At 44.8% G+C, this 18574-nt stretch overlaps 1 protein-coding gene across 2 annotated transcripts in view; it reads left to right on the plus strand.

The window, feature by feature from the left end:
* The window catches only part of PTN (pleiotrophin), a 131010-nt gene that overhangs the window by 20519 nt on the left and 91917 nt on the right, over positions 1-18574 (plus strand). Inside the window, exon 1 of one of the 2 annotated variants that reach the window (XM_086689258.1) lies at positions 9821-10104. The exons of the other annotated variant lie outside the window; for it this stretch is intronic. The gene's annotated coding sequence lies outside the window, so the exon portion shown is untranslated. Of the gene's footprint in view, positions 1-9820; positions 10105-18574 lie in introns of those variants that run through there. 2 annotated transcript variants of the gene reach the window in all.

The raw sequence follows: 18574 nt of genomic DNA on the forward strand, positions 1-18574 counted from the left end.
GAAAAGAAAGTTGGAGGGGAGAAAGGATGCATGGCTCAGTCAGTTAAGCATCCCACGGGTTCGTGAGTTCGAGCCCCAGGTCTGTGCAGACAGCTCAGAGCCTGAAACCTGCTTCAGAGTCTCTGCCTCCCTCTCTCTCTCTGCCTCTCCCCCCTTCCCCTTTCTCTCTCTCTCAAAAATAAATAAACTTTTTTTTTTAAATGAAAGAAAGATGGATCTTGTTCCAGTGAGTTAGGGCTTTCAAATTCCTAAAATTACAATAAAATGTCTAACCCCATACTCACAGTAGCAGGAATCTTAAAGATTCCTGGTCCTATTATATTTTAAAGAAAATCAAGGTCAAAAGCCATTAGTGATTTATCCAAAGTCAGAAACTAACCAGCAGCAGATGAAGGGAGTCTCACTCTGTACTTTTCAACCCCATACTCTTGCGTCCGCATTCCTTACAAATGACAACTAGCTGGTTTTGCTGTTGTTGTTGTTATTGTTGTTTTGATAAAGGGACTATGACCCCTGAGAGAGATGGTGATGGGGCAGCTCAGTGTGGCTGTGTAATTCTGGAAAAGCTTCATGGCGTAGGAGGAACTTGACAGAAGGGTAGGGTATAGGTAAATGCAGAGCTGGGAAGACCTTATCGGTGCAGAAAATAGCAAGAACCAATGAGGCACGAAGTGGAACGTTGTACGCAGGGGTCACTGAGGACAGCTCCCTGGCTACACTAGAAAGAATTCATTGGAGACCAGAAGAAAGGAAGTGCATTATCAAAGGCCAAATTTTAGATGATGCCCTTCAAATAAATTTTACACGATTCCGTAAGTCTCGGTTCTTGGATGAGAGATTGACGAGATGACGTGTTCTTAATAGATTTTTCCTTCATTTAGGCGGCCTCCATGCTTTACACATCAGTCTTCCTAAGGATTACCGTGTCACCGTGTCCGTCTGTTTTAGAGGCCCCTGTGTCTCTGCTGTGTCTACAACAAACGCTCATTCCAGATCTGCCACACGTGAGCCTCACTGCAGCTTCGGGTGGCTCCCCTACCTTCGCTTCAGCCAAAGGTGTCCATGAACTATCCCCAGTGTTCTTGCTGGACTTTGTGGGCTCCACCCGCTGGAATCACTGCCATCTCTGACACTACCCATCACTCTCTTTCAAAACCATCCTTCAAAACCCAGTATAAATCCTTCCATTTCTATTAAGTGTTCTTTCGTAACCTTTGATGTGGATCCTTTTCCCTCTGAGCCGAGGAAACCACCTTTTACCGTAAACTCCGATGTTTTTATCAGTCATGCTGTACGCTTCATCTCTTTGGCGACAGGAGGCACGCCTTCAGTGCGGCACTGCCTTTTTATATCCCACACCACCAATGCCGCCAATGCCTCCCGGAAGTGGGATCTCCGGGGGTGGGCTGGTTGGCCATCTACACACCGCAGACATCCTTCCGGTTAACTATCCACTGAATGTCTATTAACAACAGCAGTTAGCCATCTACCTTAGGAAATAGGCAAAGAAAGATGGTTTTCTTAAAATAAAGGAGCTAATGGGGCGTCTGGGTGGCTCAGGTGGTTAAGCGTCCGACTCTTGATTTTGGCTCTGGTCATGATCTCACGGTTCCTGGGATCAAGCCCCGCATCAGGCTCTGCACTGACTATGTGGAGCCTGCTTGGGATTCTCTCCTTCTCTGTCTGCCCCTCCCTCCCTCCCTCCCTCTCTCTTTCCCTCAAAATTAAGCAAATAAAAACTTTTAAAAATAAAAAAAAAAATAAAAAAAAAATAAAGGAGTTTACTTTTGAAAGTCTTAAGATACAGCTTGTTTTTATATGCGTCGATTCCTAATTTAATGCACTGTCTGGCCCAGAATTTAGTGTGGTGATTTTTTTTTTTTTTTTTTTTTTTAAATTTTTTTTTTCAACGTTTATTTATTTTTGGGACAGAGAGAGACAGAGCATGAGCAGGGGAGGGGCAGAGAGAGAGGGAGACACAGAATCCGAAACAGGCTCCAGGCTCCGAGCCATCAGCCCAGAGCCCGACGCGGGGCTCGAACTCACAGACCGTGAGATCGTGACCTGGCTGAAGTCGGACGCTTAACCGACTGCGCCACCCAGGCGCCCCAGTGTGGTGATTTTAAAGATGCTTTGTTAATGTAACAAATGATTGTATGGTGTTTATTAATTAGCGAGTAATGTTCTGAGCATGTTAAAATCTTAAAGTTTCTTAGCAAACTTGCAAGGTGGGCACTGTTATTATCCTCACTTCACAAATGGTAAACCGAGGCCCAGAGTGGTCAAGTAACTCACCAAAGGTCACACAGCCAGTAAGTGAAAGAGCTAAGCTTTGAAAACAGGCAATCGGACTGGAGCCAATGCGGTTAAACACTATGCCACGCTATCTCTTTATTTTATAAATAAACTCTATTGAGGTACATCCAATGATTTTAGTCATATACAATAAAAAATACCCATGTAAGGCGTACAGTTTGATGATTCTTGACAAATGTATATTTCTGTGTAATCACCATGTCAGTAGAATATCTCGTGGTTCTACCCAGCTCTCCAACCTCAACTTTTTTGTCAATGTAGATTCTTTTTCTATAATGTCATATAATGGAATCACCCAGCATGTGCTCATAAGTGTCTGTTTGTTTGGCTCAGTGTAATGTCTTTGCAGTTAGTCTATGTTGTTGCAGGTTTCGACATTTATTCTTTTATTTCTGAATAATGTCTCAGTGAATGGGATCTCTCAGAGTTTCTCAACACATTCATCAGTTGACGGATTTCCAGTTTGGGGCTATTCTAGATAAGGACGCTATGTGGACATTTAGGTGCACAAAAGTGTGTGGGACACGTATCTGCATTCAACTTGAGTACATACCCCAACAGGGAGAAGCCTGGATAGGTGGTAGATGTAGGTTGAGTTATGAGCAGCTGCTAAACTATTTTCCAAAGTGGTTGTACCGTTTTATATTATACTCCCACCGATACTTGGGATTGTCAGTCTATTATTATTATTATTATTATTAAGGAGAGAGAGAGAGAAAGAGCATGAGTGAGGGAAGGGCAGAGAGAGAGAGAGAGAGAGAGAGAGAGAGAGAGAGAGAGTTTCAAGCAGGTTCCATGCCCAGTGTGGAGTCTGACACAGGGCTCAAACTCGTGAATGGTGAGATCATGACCTGAGCCGATATCAAGAGTCAGACACTTAACCGACTGAGCCACCCAGGCTTGCCAGGATTGTCAGTCTTTTTAATTTTAGCTCTTTCAGTAGGTATGCGGTGGTATCTCACTGGGTTTTAGTTTGAATTTCCTTGACAAGGAAAATGATGTGAAGAATTTTTTCAGATGCTGATTGGGACTTATGTATTTTTTTGTTTTTTTGTGAAGTGTCTGTGGAGATGATTTGACCATTTTTTATTTATTTATTTTTATTTTTTAAATGTTTATCTTTGAGGGAGAGAGAGACAGAGTACGGGCAGGGGAGGGGCAGAGAGAGAGGGAGACACAGAATCCGAAGCAGGCTCCAGGCTCTGAGCTGTCAGCACAGAGCCCCATGCAGAGCTTGAACTCATGAGCCATAAGATCATAATCTGAGCTGAAGTCAAAGGCTTAACTGGCTGAGTCACCCAGGTGCCCCTTGACCATTTTTAAAAATTGCACTGACTTCTGATTATTTAGTTACATGAAATCTTTAATATCCTGGATCACAATCTTTGTCAGATATGTGTTTGAGAATATCTGCATTCTCAGGATTGCCTTAGTATTATTTGCAGTGGTAACTTTCAAAGAATAGACTTTTAATTTTTATGAAAGTCGTCGGCATTTTAATAACACTTTGTGCTTTTTATATTTTTTCTAAGAAACCTTTTCCTACCCAAGTTAACAAAGATGTTCTCCTATTATTTTCTCCAAAAATTGTACAGCATTTGCTTTTCCTTTGGGTCCACAATCCATCTTGAGTTTTTTTTTTTTTTCCCCTCTGGAGTGTAGACATTTATTTTTTCCACATGAATATTCAGTTCTTTTGGGACCGTTTGTTGGAATGACGATCCTTTCCCCGTGAAATATGTTCGAGTCTATTTGTAAGTTGACAGTTTTGTTCTCCATTGATCTAGAAGTCTGTCTTTACGCCAGGATTGCACAATAATCTTGATTATTTTAGCCTTTTTCTGGGACTCGATATCAAGCAGTGTGAGTCCTCCATCTTTGTTCTTTATTTAAAAAATGGTTTGCCGGGGCGCCTGGGTGGCTCAGTCGGTTAAGCGTCCGACTTCAGCTCAGGTCACGATCTCACGGTCCATGAGTTCGAGCCCCGCGTCGGGCTCTGTGCTGACAGCTCAGAGCCTGGAGCCTGTTTCAGATTCTGTGTCTCCCTCTCTCTCTGACCCTCCCCCGTTCATGCTCTGTTTCTCTCTGTCTCAAAAGTAAATAAACTTAAGAAAAAAAATTTTTTTAAATGGTTTGCCTACTTGAGATCCTTTGCACGGCCATCGAGATGCTGTTACCAGTCTGTCAACATCAATTGGAAAATCTGTTGGGATTCGGTTTGGCTTACACCGAATCTGTAGATAAAGATGGAGAGAATTTACATCCTAACAGTTTTTAAGTTTCAGATTGATGAACACAATGAATCTCTCCCATTTATTTCTGTGTTCTATAATTTCCATCAGAAATGTTTGTTTTTCAGTGTCTAAGCCTTGGACATGTTTTGTGAAATTTATCTCACTAGTAGTTTATGCTTTTGAGATACATGTGTTAATATTTATTTTTCCACTGATTAATTGCTAGAATATAGAAATAAAATTGACCTTTATAATTTGAACTTGTATCTAGGTAAGGGCACTTAATAGTTCTAGATGCTTTTCTATGAATTACTGACAATTCTCTCTCTATATATGATATATATATGATATATATATACACCTCCTTCCATTATTTTTACTTCTTTTTTTCTGGCCTCATTTTACTGGCTAATATCTCCAGCACAACATCACATAACAGTGGTAGGAATGGTAATTTTTGCCCTGTTCTGAGTCTTTGATGGAAAGCACTCACTTTCGCGAGAAAGTGTCACATTAGCTAGGGGTTTTCTGCAGATGTGCCTTACCAGAACAAAGATGTTCAGTTATATTCTTAAGTTGCTGAGAATTTTTATCACGAATGGGTGTTGAGTTCTTTCTAGTGCTTTTCCCTGTCTAGGTAAATGTGTTCCTTTTGCTCCTCTAATTATTCTGTTAATATAGTGAATTATGTCGTTTGATTTTCACGTGTAAAACCAAACTTGTGTTCCAGGTACAAACATCCAATCTGACCTACACTCTTCTATTTTTTTTTTTTTTTTTTTTTTACACATTACAGGCATTGATTTGATGATATGGGTTAAGGGCTTCTGCATTTATGTCCCTGAGGGAGATAGGTGGGTAGATTTTATTTTCTTGTAATGGGTGCTCGAACTCTTTTGGGTGTTCCAGGCTTGATTTTCTGGGGGAGTGTGAATGAGGCCCAAGGCCAGCTCCTGAGCTTTGTCACTTTAGAACCTTGATATTTTAGCAGCTCTTGATGAGAAGGGTGAGATTGAGGGGCTTACATTCACAACACTTAGATTCAGAACAGCCTGATTGATCAAGGGAGAATTCATAAAATTTACAGGGATGGTGGGTTGCTTCCCAAATCCGTTCTATCCCTTCCTTTTGCTGGTGTGAGCTGTGTGGCCACGTGACTGGGGTCCCCTGGGGTCTGGGCCTTCTTTACTTTAAGCCAGATACGCCTGAAGCTCCTTGAAACCCTACTGAAAAGCCTTGGTTCACGAATTGAACCGAATTGAACCCACTGCGGAGTCAAAACATGGAAACACCTGGTCCTTGAAGGCTTTGAAACCCTGATTTTTACCAACCTGTCTCGTTTGAGGCAAAGTCCCAAAATATTTAAGCCATTTTTAGCTGAGTTTTCTGAAAAACAAAATAGCATAATCCTTACAAAAATTATCAAATAGAGAAGTTGGAATCTAGTTACGGCGATTAAGAAAAAATAAAGTTGTTTTACAAATTACCTTTGGAATAGTTCAGAGACGGGAAGAGAAGTGTGTTAATGGGCCTTCTGTCGTGCTGTGTGAGCCTGCTGGATTCTGCTTTTGCCTTGTAGGGATCTTGCAGCACCCGGAATGGTGATCAACAGCCTAAACATCCTGCCAGACAGGCAAAATCCAAGAGACACTCTGACAAAGTTTTCATCAGGTCCCTTCACATTTTTTCACTCCGTGCTGATCACACTTCTTGTATTCGTCACCGCAAAATCAGTGGCCTCGTTTTCCAAAACACCCTTAAGGATATGTTATAATTTCTATGGCTTTCGATTGTCTTGCATTGGCTAATCGTGTAGCATTCGTGCGGGGGCTCAGTAACTACACCTGGAAGGGCTGGGCACCGGCAGGGAGCAGGGAGGGGCGGGCCTTACCAAGACGCACTGGGGAGCTTCTGGGGGCAGAGGAAGTGGGTGTCAGCCATTAGCCATTCCCCACAAGAGACATGGAGAAGTTCGGACAGTGGATTACCGCAGTAGCCTCCTCTCTGGGGTTTCTGCTTTCTTCCTTACCCACCTGTGGTCTTTTCACCACGGACCATCGTAAATCAATCAGATTTTGTCACTCTCAATGGCTTCCCACCTCACTGAGGGCAAAAGTAGAATTTCTTACGTTAGACCAAGGTCGCGCATGATCTGACCCATTACTTGCCTGGCCTGGATGCCTATCTCCACCCACCAGGTTCCTTCCACAGTGGCCTCCTTCTTGGTCCTCTAACTCACAGGGCAAGGGCAGACCCCAGGGCCTTTGCACTGACCGATCCCTTTGCCTGGTGATTCTTGGCCAACTCCCTGAGTTCTTTTAAGTCTTCGCTCAGGTTTCACCCCAGGGAGCCTTTCCTCTCCCAAATTGGCAATTTTATCTTCCTTCATTGTCTTATTTTTTTTTCCACGGCACTTCTCACATCTTTTTAAAATGTAATTAATTAACCAAGTGTGTTTCTGTAAACAAAAATGTAAACTAAAGCATAGTAGGAATGTTTATCTGTTCTTGTTCATAGCTCTGTTCACTCAAACACTTAAGTCTTCAAGGGGCACCTGGGTGGCTCAGTCGGTTGAGCATCCAACTTCAGCTCGGGTCATGGTCTCACAGTTTGTGGGTGTGAGCCCGGCATCGGGCTCTGTGTTGACAGCTCAGAGCCCGGAGCCTGCTACGGATTCTGTGTCTCCCTCTCTCTCTCTGCCCCTCCCCTGCTCGTACTCTGTCTCTCTCTCAAAAATATATAAACATTTAAAAAAAAACTGAAAAAAAAACCCAAAACAACCCTTGAGTCTTCAAAGAATGTTGACGAAATGAATGGAATGACTTGAAATCTTGAATAAGCAGACCCAATTGATGCTGTAGGTTGGATGTGGAGTGACTGCTTGAGAGAGCACTTGAAAATATCTTGTCCTTGAACTTTGGATACCAAAATGGTATCCTCATATGCTATCAGCTGTCCATTGAAGCGGTCCTTGCTATGGGGTGTGCACCCACCTAAAACACAGGTCAGGCATAAAGTTTGGAAAATATCTTCTCCTTGAACTTCATATAATATTCCATTATATGAAACAAAATATGATGGTTAGTAATTTAGTTAGGGTTTCTTTTTTTTTATTTTTTTTTTCAACGTTTATTTATTTTTGGGACAGAGAGAGACAGAGCATGAACAGGGGAGGGGCAGAGAGAGAGGGAGACACAGAATCGGAAACAGGCTCCAGGCTCTGAGCCATCAGCCCAGAGCCTGACGCGGGGCTCGAACTCATGGACCGCGAGATCGTGACCTGGCTGAAGTCGGACGCTTAACCGACTGCGCCACCCAGGCGCCTCTAGTTAGGGTTTTTTAATCTCGGCGTTATTAACATCGTGGGACAAATAATTCTCTGCCGTGGGGGCTGTTCTGTGCACCACAAGGTAATGGCCTCTGCCTCCTAGACACCTGTTGCTACCCCCCTCCCAAGCTGTGACAACCAAGAATGTCTCCAGACATTGTCAGATGTCACCTGGAGGGCAACACTGTTCCTGGTTGAGAACCACTGATGTAAATGATCTTCATATATTCCTAGCTGAATAAAGGGTCGTATTTTGGATTCAATTCATGTAATTGTATCCAAATCGTGGGCATGCCATGTTCACTGTAACAACCCTGCAGAGAAGCACTGTCCTAACTGGCAGCAACATGTTACATTTGCAAATGTTTAGATGAAGTTTAGGAAGAAATGGAAGAGGGATGACCCCTTGTTTAAAGGCCCAGAAACTCTACCTGCTGGAGTGACAGCGAATGTGGAGAAGTCTCTTTCAGAAAAGAGCCTTGGCAAAAATAAACCTAATAAATAACAATGGGCATTCCTTCGCGGTTCACGCAGGTGAAACCACACTAAAACCAACACTGCTACATCATTGGGAAAAGGGAATCCTAAAAGGCAGAGGGGCAACATGAAATCTGCGTGTGGAGGGAAGACAGCTCCTTATTAATTTATTTTGCTTTAGGATGGTGCATGGCCTGTGTATGAAGAGTTTGGTTACGGGGATAAACAGGAGGCTTACATGTGAATCTCTGATGCCTCCCCTTTTGGAAAAAAAAAAAAAAACTGATTAAAAGGTCTACTTGTAGAGATACCTCTTTGTCCCTAGCCGGCGCCTTCATGGGACGTCTGTCCAGGTAGCAGTCAACGTAAGAGCCCAAAGTTTCTAAGAACTACTTGCCACAAAACAATGCTTCTAATTTAGGGGTTTGGTATGGTTCTAAGCAAATGTCCACATTAAGAGATATACGAGTCGCTTAGTAGATATTTATCAGATTGAAGGGATGCAACCTGGGAACTGGGGAAGATGGAAGTATATTTTGCCACCATTCGGGGAGGATGCCATCAAACGATGAGCTTCAAGGAAGTAACGGGAGGCAAGAACCGATGAGTACCAGAAAATCTCAAAATTTCCTTCTTGAAATGTTGGGGGAAATTTGTTTTACACTTCGAATTAGTAATGCAATACTTCTGTCACATCTGTATCAAAAATATCCATCTATGTGTTTAGCACCGTTTATTACCTTAGCACCGTTTCTCAATGAAACTTTATGGAAATCTAGAAAGCCACCCAGCGCAGCCTCTGAGTTTTACAAAGCCCAGAGTTTGAGCTACCTTAAGCCCCCAAAACTCTTGGGTGTCAAAGACATGTCACTAAATAGGTCACTAAAGGCACCAAGGGAGCCCAAAAAGGAAAAGCCCCCTAAAGGAAAGTGAAATTTAATTGGGAACCTTCAGACATCTGTCACTCTTTATGACAAGCGCAAGAAAGGACTGCTCACATTTGTGACGCGCAGGTGGGACAGGACTGACAGCTGAAGAAACCGGAGTTGGGTGCAGGGGAGGGGTTTTGAGCGTGGGGAGGAATGAGAGTGTCCTTTTGAAGATTGGGCTTTTTCATCCCGAATATCATTAAAAAGCAAAACAAACAAAAAGCCTGGGGCCAAAATGGTATCCTCATATGCTATCAGCTGTCCATCGAAGCGGCCCTTGCTATGGGGTGTGCCCCCACCGAAAACACAGGTCAGGCATAAAGTTTGGAAAAGAGAGGTCGTGCTAAAACAAAAACAAAACACCTGCTAAAAACAAAACACCGTTTCATCTCCCGGCTCCAACCCGTGCCGGGGAGAGCGCGGCCCCGGAGACTCCTGCCTTTAATGAGCTTCCCAATCAGCTCGCGAGGGAAAGGCGCGCTCCCTCCCTCGCCCAGCCTGCGTCCTCGCCCTGCCCGCTCCGCTCATCCCTCCCCTTCTCCATTTGCCTTCCGTTCCCTCCCCGGCAGGGCGCAGCGCAGGCAGAGGCAGGACCGGCTTCCCCGCCCGCCGGTCCCAAACCCCGCCGAGGGAGCCGCAGAGCGGAGGACCCGCCGAAGCGGGGACAGGGAAGCGGGACCCCCGGGGGCGTCACCGTCCGGGAGGGAGGGCGCACGCAGCAGCCGCGCGCGGGCAGCGGCCACCGGCACCGGACCGAGCGCACAGCCTCGCCCCGTTCAACAAAGGCAGCCCCGGGCGCGTGCGGCGTTCGCAACTCCAAGTAAGTGGGGAGCCGCGCGGTTCTCCGCGGCAGCCCCGGGCCGCGCGCCTTGACCGTCGCCGGCGCGGGGAGCGGGGAGAGGCTGCCCGGCGTCTTGGCTGGGGGAGGGGGGGCTGCCTCCAAAACGGATTTGCTCCGGAGACGCCAGCTGGGGCGCATCCGGGGGGAGCCGGGTCTGGGAGTCCGGGGGCCGTGGGTGAGTCGGAGGAGAGCGGCTTTGGCCGTGGGGTGCGTGCGTCCGGACAGTGTGCCCGCTTCCAGCTGGGGACCGTGCCGGGGCTTCGCGTTCCTGAAACCTGCCTTGGGAGGTGTGTCCGTGGCTGCGAGAGAAGTGAGAGGAAGGGAGGCGCCCGAGCAAGCCGGGCTCGTTTTCCCGGCCTTTCTCCGCTGGCACCAGGGCTTGCCAGCTGCGGGTTCTCCGCTGGCTCTTGTGGGTCCGGGCGGGGCTGCTGCTCCCAGCCCGGGGGACCTTCAGAATCTCTCCCCGAGCAGCGACGTTCCTTGTCCTGCCCGCGCGCCCCGCCCGCCCAGGACCGGCCCTAGAAATGGTCAAGTCCAAAGTTTAAAAGGCACACCTTAGACCCGGCTCTCCGTTGAATGCTGACTTTAATAATAACTGCCTTGTTCACAGGCACTTGAACTTGGTGGTTCACTCCTGTAAAGCTAGGGTGTATTTTATTTTACGAAATTTCCCGGATCCTTACTTTTCGAGTTGATGTTTTCTAATTAACGTTTTGAAAGCAAGAAATGGATTCCTCTCCTTCCCTCCCCACTTACCATACGAAACGTAAAACTTGCTCTCTTGAACACACACACACACACACCTTTCTCCTCAACGAAACACACACACACACACACACACACAGAACACACACCTCTATACACATTTTGCTGTGAACTCCTTTCTCTGCTAACAGCTACTTTGTAAGTTTGGGGATAGGCTGGAAGCATAGCGGTGGCAGGGGGTGGGGAGAGGTGGCGGGAGACAGACGAACGGACAGTGGGCTGGTTATCAGAGTTTCCCGTTTAGCATCCTTCATCCTGGTAGGCATTTTGCTTTAGCAGCTTGAGAAAGGTGGTGTGCGTGTGGTGGCGTGACTGGCCTGGGAGGAGATTCGGCAACTGTGGAGAAAAGCTTTCCAACTAATAACATCATGAAGCACCGTCTTGATCCCAGGCCAGCGTGGAGTTGATGCAACAGCAGAGCCCGCTTAGCCTAATTGATACGTGGAGATATTACGAGGTATGGGTAGGGAAACAAAAGAAGGGTCTCCCAACACAGAAAATAAAGCACGTATTTTCCATCGCCCTTGTGTATGTTTGTAAGTGAACTATACACTTTAAAGCCCAAAGCCTTAAAAAACACTTGCAGTCCCGTGAAGTTTAAAGGAAATAAGAGGGGATGTCCGCTTTTTCCCCCTTTTTGTGATACAAGCTACCTTAGAACGGCAATGCTGTACTCTCTGGTTGAAACTAGAGGATGAGATTTTTTTCTCTTATTTTATCTTAAAAACCACCCTTTTATTTTAACGTCTTACTAAATATTTTAATAGCCACCGTGATTCTGTGCTCTAAGCAACTTCCGCGCTCTGAGTTCTCTAACTGTACCTTACATCTTCGGAAGGCCAGCTTTCTTCCCCTACTGTTTCCGCACCGCCTTTAGGACAGGTTTCGTGTCATCAGTGAAATCTATGAGGAACACCCTCCCCCGAAGCCGTAGGGGGCTATAAGGTGCTCTGTTTCAGCTGGTCACTTGTGGAGACCAGCGCCTTGCATTTACGAAGCCAGAGCTGTGTTAATGACCAGTCAACATCCCGTTACCGTATAACTCGTATTACCTGACATTTAAATGAGGTATTATAGCGAATGAGCATGATTTAATGGTATGTAGAGTATAACATCTATATCACATAATAATACATGGTTCTGTGGGTCCCTAGACCTCTTTCCATGATATTTGGAGTAATAAATTTACAAATTTGTTGACAACTTCCACATACCTTATTTGGTCTTTACATACAGCAGGATACTTTTTTTTTTTTTTTTTTTGGAGCACGCAAGTGGGGGAGAGGCAGAGAGGTCACAGAGGATCGGAAGCGGGCTCTGTGCAGACAGGCTGACAGCAGTGAGCCCCCTGTGGGGCTCAAACTCAGGAACCGTGAGATCATGACCTGAGCTGAAGTCTGAGGCACAAGGGCAACCAAATGAACCCCCCCCAGGTGCCCCCATACTTTTCTTTTTTTTAAATGCATTTTTTTCTCACTCTAGTAAAGCCAATGGCTTTGTTTGGATTTTCATGAACCTTGATCATTGGAAATAACCTGAGCGAAATAAGGTCCCCAAATAGTGTAATCGCTCTCATCACGAAGATCAGTCTTAGAAATGAAATAGTTTAAGTTTAAATGTTTTTCTTTTCCTTTGAAGATACCCTTGCTTTCTCATTTAAGTGACTTCTCACATGGATTCTGATCCCAGTTCTGTTTGACGTGTGGTTTTGTTTTTGTTTTTTTTTTGTTACTCTTGAAAATTTTCTCAGGAGACTGAGTTTAATTGACCTGATCACCATGGCATGTGTGGTAAGCTAACGGCTGATTGAGGTCCAGAAGTCAGAATTCAGGTTCTCCAGACGCTCATGCATTTAATACGGTGGCCTAGGGGTAAGGGGAGATGTCCTTGACTTCTCTCCTGAAGGTAATGTCCAAATTGAGAGCACCCAAGGGGCCCAGAGAGCAAGCTTGGTCTACACCTGAGCACAGCTCATAGCTTTTTCTGGAGCCTCGGCGGAGTCCAGGCTCTCCAATGATGCTGTTCCATTGCTGGAAGGCTGAACGAGGCTTCTCTAAAAAGTTAAGGAATATTTTCTCCTTTGACTACACTTCTAGTGAATCATCAGAAGAACTTTTGTGTTCTCTTGGCACAAGGCCATGCCATTGCCCTGAGGTGAAATAATCTGCAGATATGGATCGTCTCTTTGGGAGCTTTGCTGGCTTTTTTCTCTCCAGAGTCAACTAGCCTGAGCAGAATTTGGACCACAGCCTTACTTTGGAAAGTTGTTTTTCATTCTTGATGTTCATGGCCACTTCAAGTTTCCATCCTTCGAGCCATGTTTCCATGCACCTCATGCCATTCTTGTATGTGGCATAGTTTTTGCAGTGTCATACGATCTTTCTAGAATGTCAAATATAACAAGCCTTTTGTTTCAGTTTTTAGTATTTGGTTAAAAAAAAAAAGTTAAAATTCCTGTGGTTTAAAAGAGTAGCTATAATGTAACATTATCAGAGGGCATTATATATATTTATGGTAACATGTGGATTCGATTATGTAGCTCACATTTACCACAGATCCCATTCTTCTTGGTTTTTTTTTTTTTTTTTTTTTTTGAGAGAGAGAGATCATGAGTGAGGGAGGGCAGAGAGAGGGAGACAGAGGATCCGAAGTGGGCTCCACGCTAACAGCAGAGTCCAATGTGGGGCTTGAACTCACCAACATGAGACCTGAGCTGAAGCGGTCAGACGCTTAACCTACTAAGCCACGCGGGCACCCCCGCGAGTCTCATTCTTAAGGGTAGGCAAGGAATACAGGGAAGAGTTCATGCCTGAGATATTTTGAGAAATAAAATGTAATTTCTTCTACTGGGATTTATTAGCCATTTCTTCACGGTGGGTTTAGGTAAAGTGACATCTCAAAAAAAAAAAAAAAAAAAAAAGCCTCCTAATGTGTTTCCTGAAAGCAGAATTCTTAGATTCCTAAACTTCATACTTTAGTAAAAAAAAAAAAAAAAAAAAAAAAATCGTGTATTAATCTTAAAAAAAGTGAGTCCTAGTAACTGACACTGTGCTCTCAATTCTAAGAACTGTGTTTATCACAAACCGAAATGTTACTTAGGAGACGAACAGAATGCTGTATTCCTAACCTGTTGCTTCCACGGCTTCCAACTTTAGCCCTTCCCCTTCCCGCCCCCCTCTGGCTCTCACTTCTCCTTTTCACTGATCCTGTTGTCCTCCTTCCCATGCAACAAGCCCCACTATGTCTTGCTCAGTTCCTCGGCCGTGTCTGCGGTGGCATATACCCATTCGTGTACCTGTGGATCCGGAAGGGGGGCCCGTATCTAGGGATGCATGGAAAAGCTGGGCGTCGCTGGAGGAAATGTTTACGGTTTTCTGATCTGGTTCCCTCAACATTGTTCTCGGGGCCAGTGTGCTCTCTGGGCACTTCTGGGCGCTTTCCGTTTTGACTAAGACCCTGGCTGGGATCCGCGTGTGCTTTCGTCACTGCTCACTAGCAGAGGTGTTGGCTTCATTCTCCTCTCGGCTTCTCCACTTCTGCGGAGCGAGGATTCCTCGATTCCTCGCCTCCCTCCGCCCGGGTCCTGCCTCAGCCATGCAGTGTTGACCCGCTCCTCTGGCGAGTCAATTTAACCGTAATAAACAACGTTTTTCTATACAGGCTGGATGCCTAATACCGTGCTAGACAACATAAAATAAACACCACGCAGAGGTTCTTTTTTTTTTTTCTTTATTTTTTTATGTTTATTTTTTGAGAGGGAGAGCATGAGCAGGGAGGGTCAGAAAGAGAGGGAGACAGAGGATCTGAAGCAGGTTTTGCATTAGCAGACTGACCGTGGTAACCCCGATGTGGGGCAGGAACGCACAAACCGAACCTGAGATCGTGACCTGAGCTGAAGCCAGAGGCTCTACTGGCTGAATCACCCAGGCGTCCCTCCAGAGTTGCTTTTCTTTAGGGCTTACAGTTTTACAATTCCAAACACTTTGTGTATGGAAATCATGGTAATTGATGAAATCCTGTATTACAAATTCGCTTAAAAGAGATGTCAAACAATGAAAATCCATTATGCACCACCCCCCCCCCCCCCCCCGCCCGCCACCCCCCAACTCCACATCTCTGAGAAAAACACTTTACAAGTCACAGGTCATTTCATCCAACAAATGGCTTTTTACATTTCTTGCTTTTCCTTAGCGTTGCAGCAACATTGCTTACCCGCACTGCCTCCTTATGATTCTCTTTTACAGAACCTCCTTGGCATATTACCTTAATTTTTTCCCCAACTTCCTTGGCCACTCCTCTCAGGTTTGGTTTTGTGTTGTTTACTTCTTTGCCCCTCAGCTTCCAAATGTGAACATTCTTTTGGAAATACTCAGGTTCCTCCCAACCCCCCCCCCTTCCTCCAAATGCTTCAGTATTGATCATGACCCTTTGAGTTTCTCTTCCAGTTTTCATGAGAAAACTCTCAAATCTCTCCATTCTCTATTGAGTTTTGGTGTCCCATTTAAAAAAAATTTTTTTTAAATGAACACTGTAGGGGATGCTTTGAACACAACCCTACTTGGGGAAAGAGATTGAAGTAAAGGACTTACTGTTATTTTATTCTTAACACTAACAGACTTCCATAGATATTGACGGTCCTATTATATGTCAGGGTTATATAGTTATGTAAGCTTCGAACAGCTTATGGGCTACTCAGTGTATGTGTTAATATCCTTAGAATTAGGACACAACACAAGTTAGAGTAAGATATGTACCACAAATTACTACAACGCAAGTTAGAGTAACATATGGACATACAAAATTTTTGTCCTAGACAGTTCCAGCAACAAAGTGATTTAAAAAACAAAAAACCCATTTTCTTAAGAGGGAAGTGTAACTCACAAAAGGCTAAATGGAGAAGGTGATAATATTTATTTCGAAAGCATCGCCGTCTTTTGGTTACTTTAATGTCCTTTATCCTGGAAGAGAAATTGAACTCCCTATTCCTTTGTGTTTTCATTTCACATTTGCCACATGATAAATAGAGAAGAAAGGATGTGACTGAAAGTGACATCTTAGAATTCAGTCTGAGTTATTTAGAATAAAAATACTATTAAAGATTTGACGCATCACCCTAGATACTCTCCTTAGGAAAACTTATACCAGACATGAGATGACGGTCCTTCAGTGGAAATACACACATGGAGGAAGAGAGCAAATCCTCTAACTCAGGCTGTGGAATTTTGAGTTTGGATGTCAAAGGCGCCCAGGGAAGGTTTCGAAGGCAAATCTGCCCTCTAGGTGGAGCTCGCTTTTCCCCTGCTCTATCTTCCACCTCTTCATCACCCCTTCCAGTGACTTGCCTTTCGCAGCAGGGTTGGCCCTGAAAGAGCTCTTCCTTTCTCTGTCATAATTACTCACCGTTACCACCAGCGCCACCCCACCCACACCGTGCACCCTTGAAGGCTGGGACTCTCATTCATCTCCAGAACCCTACAGTATCTAGCACAGGACCATTGAAAATGACCAATACCGTCTGGCAAAGGAGTGAGGCAATGAACAATGACTCTGAATACCATTCTCTGTGCCTCTCCTGCTCCGGTCACCTCGACGATCTGTCCCCTATGTGCGATCCCTCTAAACATCACCTGGTAGCAATTTCCTATTTAAAGCCGAGTGCCTGCATTCTCAGCCCCAAACTGCTACAAGAAGCCTCTCCATCTCTCATTTCTTTACTTCCTTCATTCTAAAAGTCAAATAAGCCTTCTAGTTTTCTGGAGTGTCTTCCTAATCCTACTTCTCCTCGTCCACTTTATGCCCAAACCTCGCATGGTATCTGACTCAGAGCTACCTCCGTAATAGAGATGTCCGGCTTACCTCTTCTTTAACCATAGAATTCAAAGCTACAAGACTGATCACTTGAAGTATTATTTTCATCAGAACTTTGATGTGGCCTTAAAACATTTGCTATTCAGAACTTTATACTTTTATTTTTGCATATGTTTGTAACAATTCTACTTAGGCTGAGCAGTTTTTTTTTTAAATTGATATAGTTAAGCTTTGAGAGGTCCAGGTGACCCCCATTAAATGCCATACAAGTATTAAAAACCAAAGTCTTAAAATTCCCAGTTTGGGCATTTTTTTTTTTCTTCTCTAGAATATAATGCCATTTCTTCCTTTGGCTGATCAGTTTTATGTCCCAGGTCCCTCTGATATCAAACCCAAACTCCCATGTAGGTACAGTAAGGGGCCCAGTAACCTAGGGTAGTGGTTCCCTGTCTTTAATGTTGACCAGAATAACTAGAGTCATGTCTTAGCACCCGGATGCCTGGGGCCCATCCCCATGGATTCTGACCTGAGAGGTAGAATCCAGGAACCTGAGCATGTGACAGGTTGTCTGGATGCAGGTGATGCATTAGAAACGTGAGCCCTAACACTCCAGTATTTGAGCTCTAGGGTCTAGAAAATGAAGGTAGAAACCACAGTGACACTTATTACTAGCTATGTGATCATCAGCAAATACGATGGATTTTCTTCAATTGCCTTATCTCTCCTTTTAATGTGAGCACTAATGCTTACCTTGTAAGACTGATATGAGTATTAATCTAGAAAATGAGTGTGACGGACCGAACCCAGAGTCTGACGGCTAGGGAGAGTTTGATGAGGATGGTGAAGGGGTTCATTATGGTGGTGGAGTACCAATGACCCTGCCCTCCCCCACTGCTTTTATTTCTCGTGCCCAGCAGGGTTCTCAAACATACAGACAGGGACCTGGGTGAGACCCTCTCTTTCTTGAAACGTTTCTCCTGTCCATGCTCCCTGATCATTCTCTGTAAATGCAGCTACCAAACCTCTTTCCTCTGAGAAGCAACACGCAGACCATGTGGCCATGCTTAAGGCCTGGAGTCTCCAGATCAGACTGTTGACCTTGACCTTTCTTGTAGTGTCTAGGAGAACACTGTGCATACAGCCCCCAGTCCAGGTGTGGCCACCCCATTGCTGACGCTGGTGGTGATGCCCATCAGCACGTCCTTTTTGAATCCTCCTGCCACCAAGGAGACGTCAGCTCAGAGGAAGGAGTCAAGGTTAAGATGCAGAAGCCCACATCGTTTCACTGCAGTTTTGCTTGTTGTTGGGTATAGGATGGTGCATATGTCACCGAATCTCCTAGAACCTCAGGATTTCTTTTAGCTGTCAGATCGCAGTGATGTCGGTGACGACATTACCTGCTTTGCCGACCTCACAGGTTGGGGACACAGGTAAATTGTGACGTTCCAACGTTTATACACTGTAAACTGTGACGCTAAATGTGAGCTATTCGTGATAAGATCAGTGGAGCCAGTTCTGTACTTCTCTTTCGCCAATTCTGCTGCTTGTCATTGTCGTTTGCTGAGGACACCTAGACACTGCTTAAAGTGCCCGAAGGTAAGTGTGACCCGATGAAGTGAGTGGGAGGAGAGATGTGCGAAGGGTGTGAAAAAAGAGAATCGGAGTCCTATTAAAAGAAAAAAAAAAAGACAAGAAGACAATCCTAAGAAAGTCTAACCTAAAATGGTTTTGCATTCTTATGCTAAATGTTCTAGTTGTTCCTAAACGTTGTAAAGGAGACATACTGGCTTTTTCAGTTATTTTCCCTAAACTTCGGTCTTTGCGGTTGACTAGCAACACCGTGTTTACATGGTACCAAGTGCTTCTCATGCTTGAA

This window comes from Puma concolor, chromosome A2 (genome assembly GCF_028749965.1).
Source record: "Puma concolor isolate L17-30 chromosome A2, mPumCon1.1.hap2, whole genome shotgun sequence".
In the NCBI taxonomy this organism is placed as follows: Eukaryota; Metazoa; Chordata; class Mammalia; order Carnivora; family Felidae; genus Puma; species Puma concolor.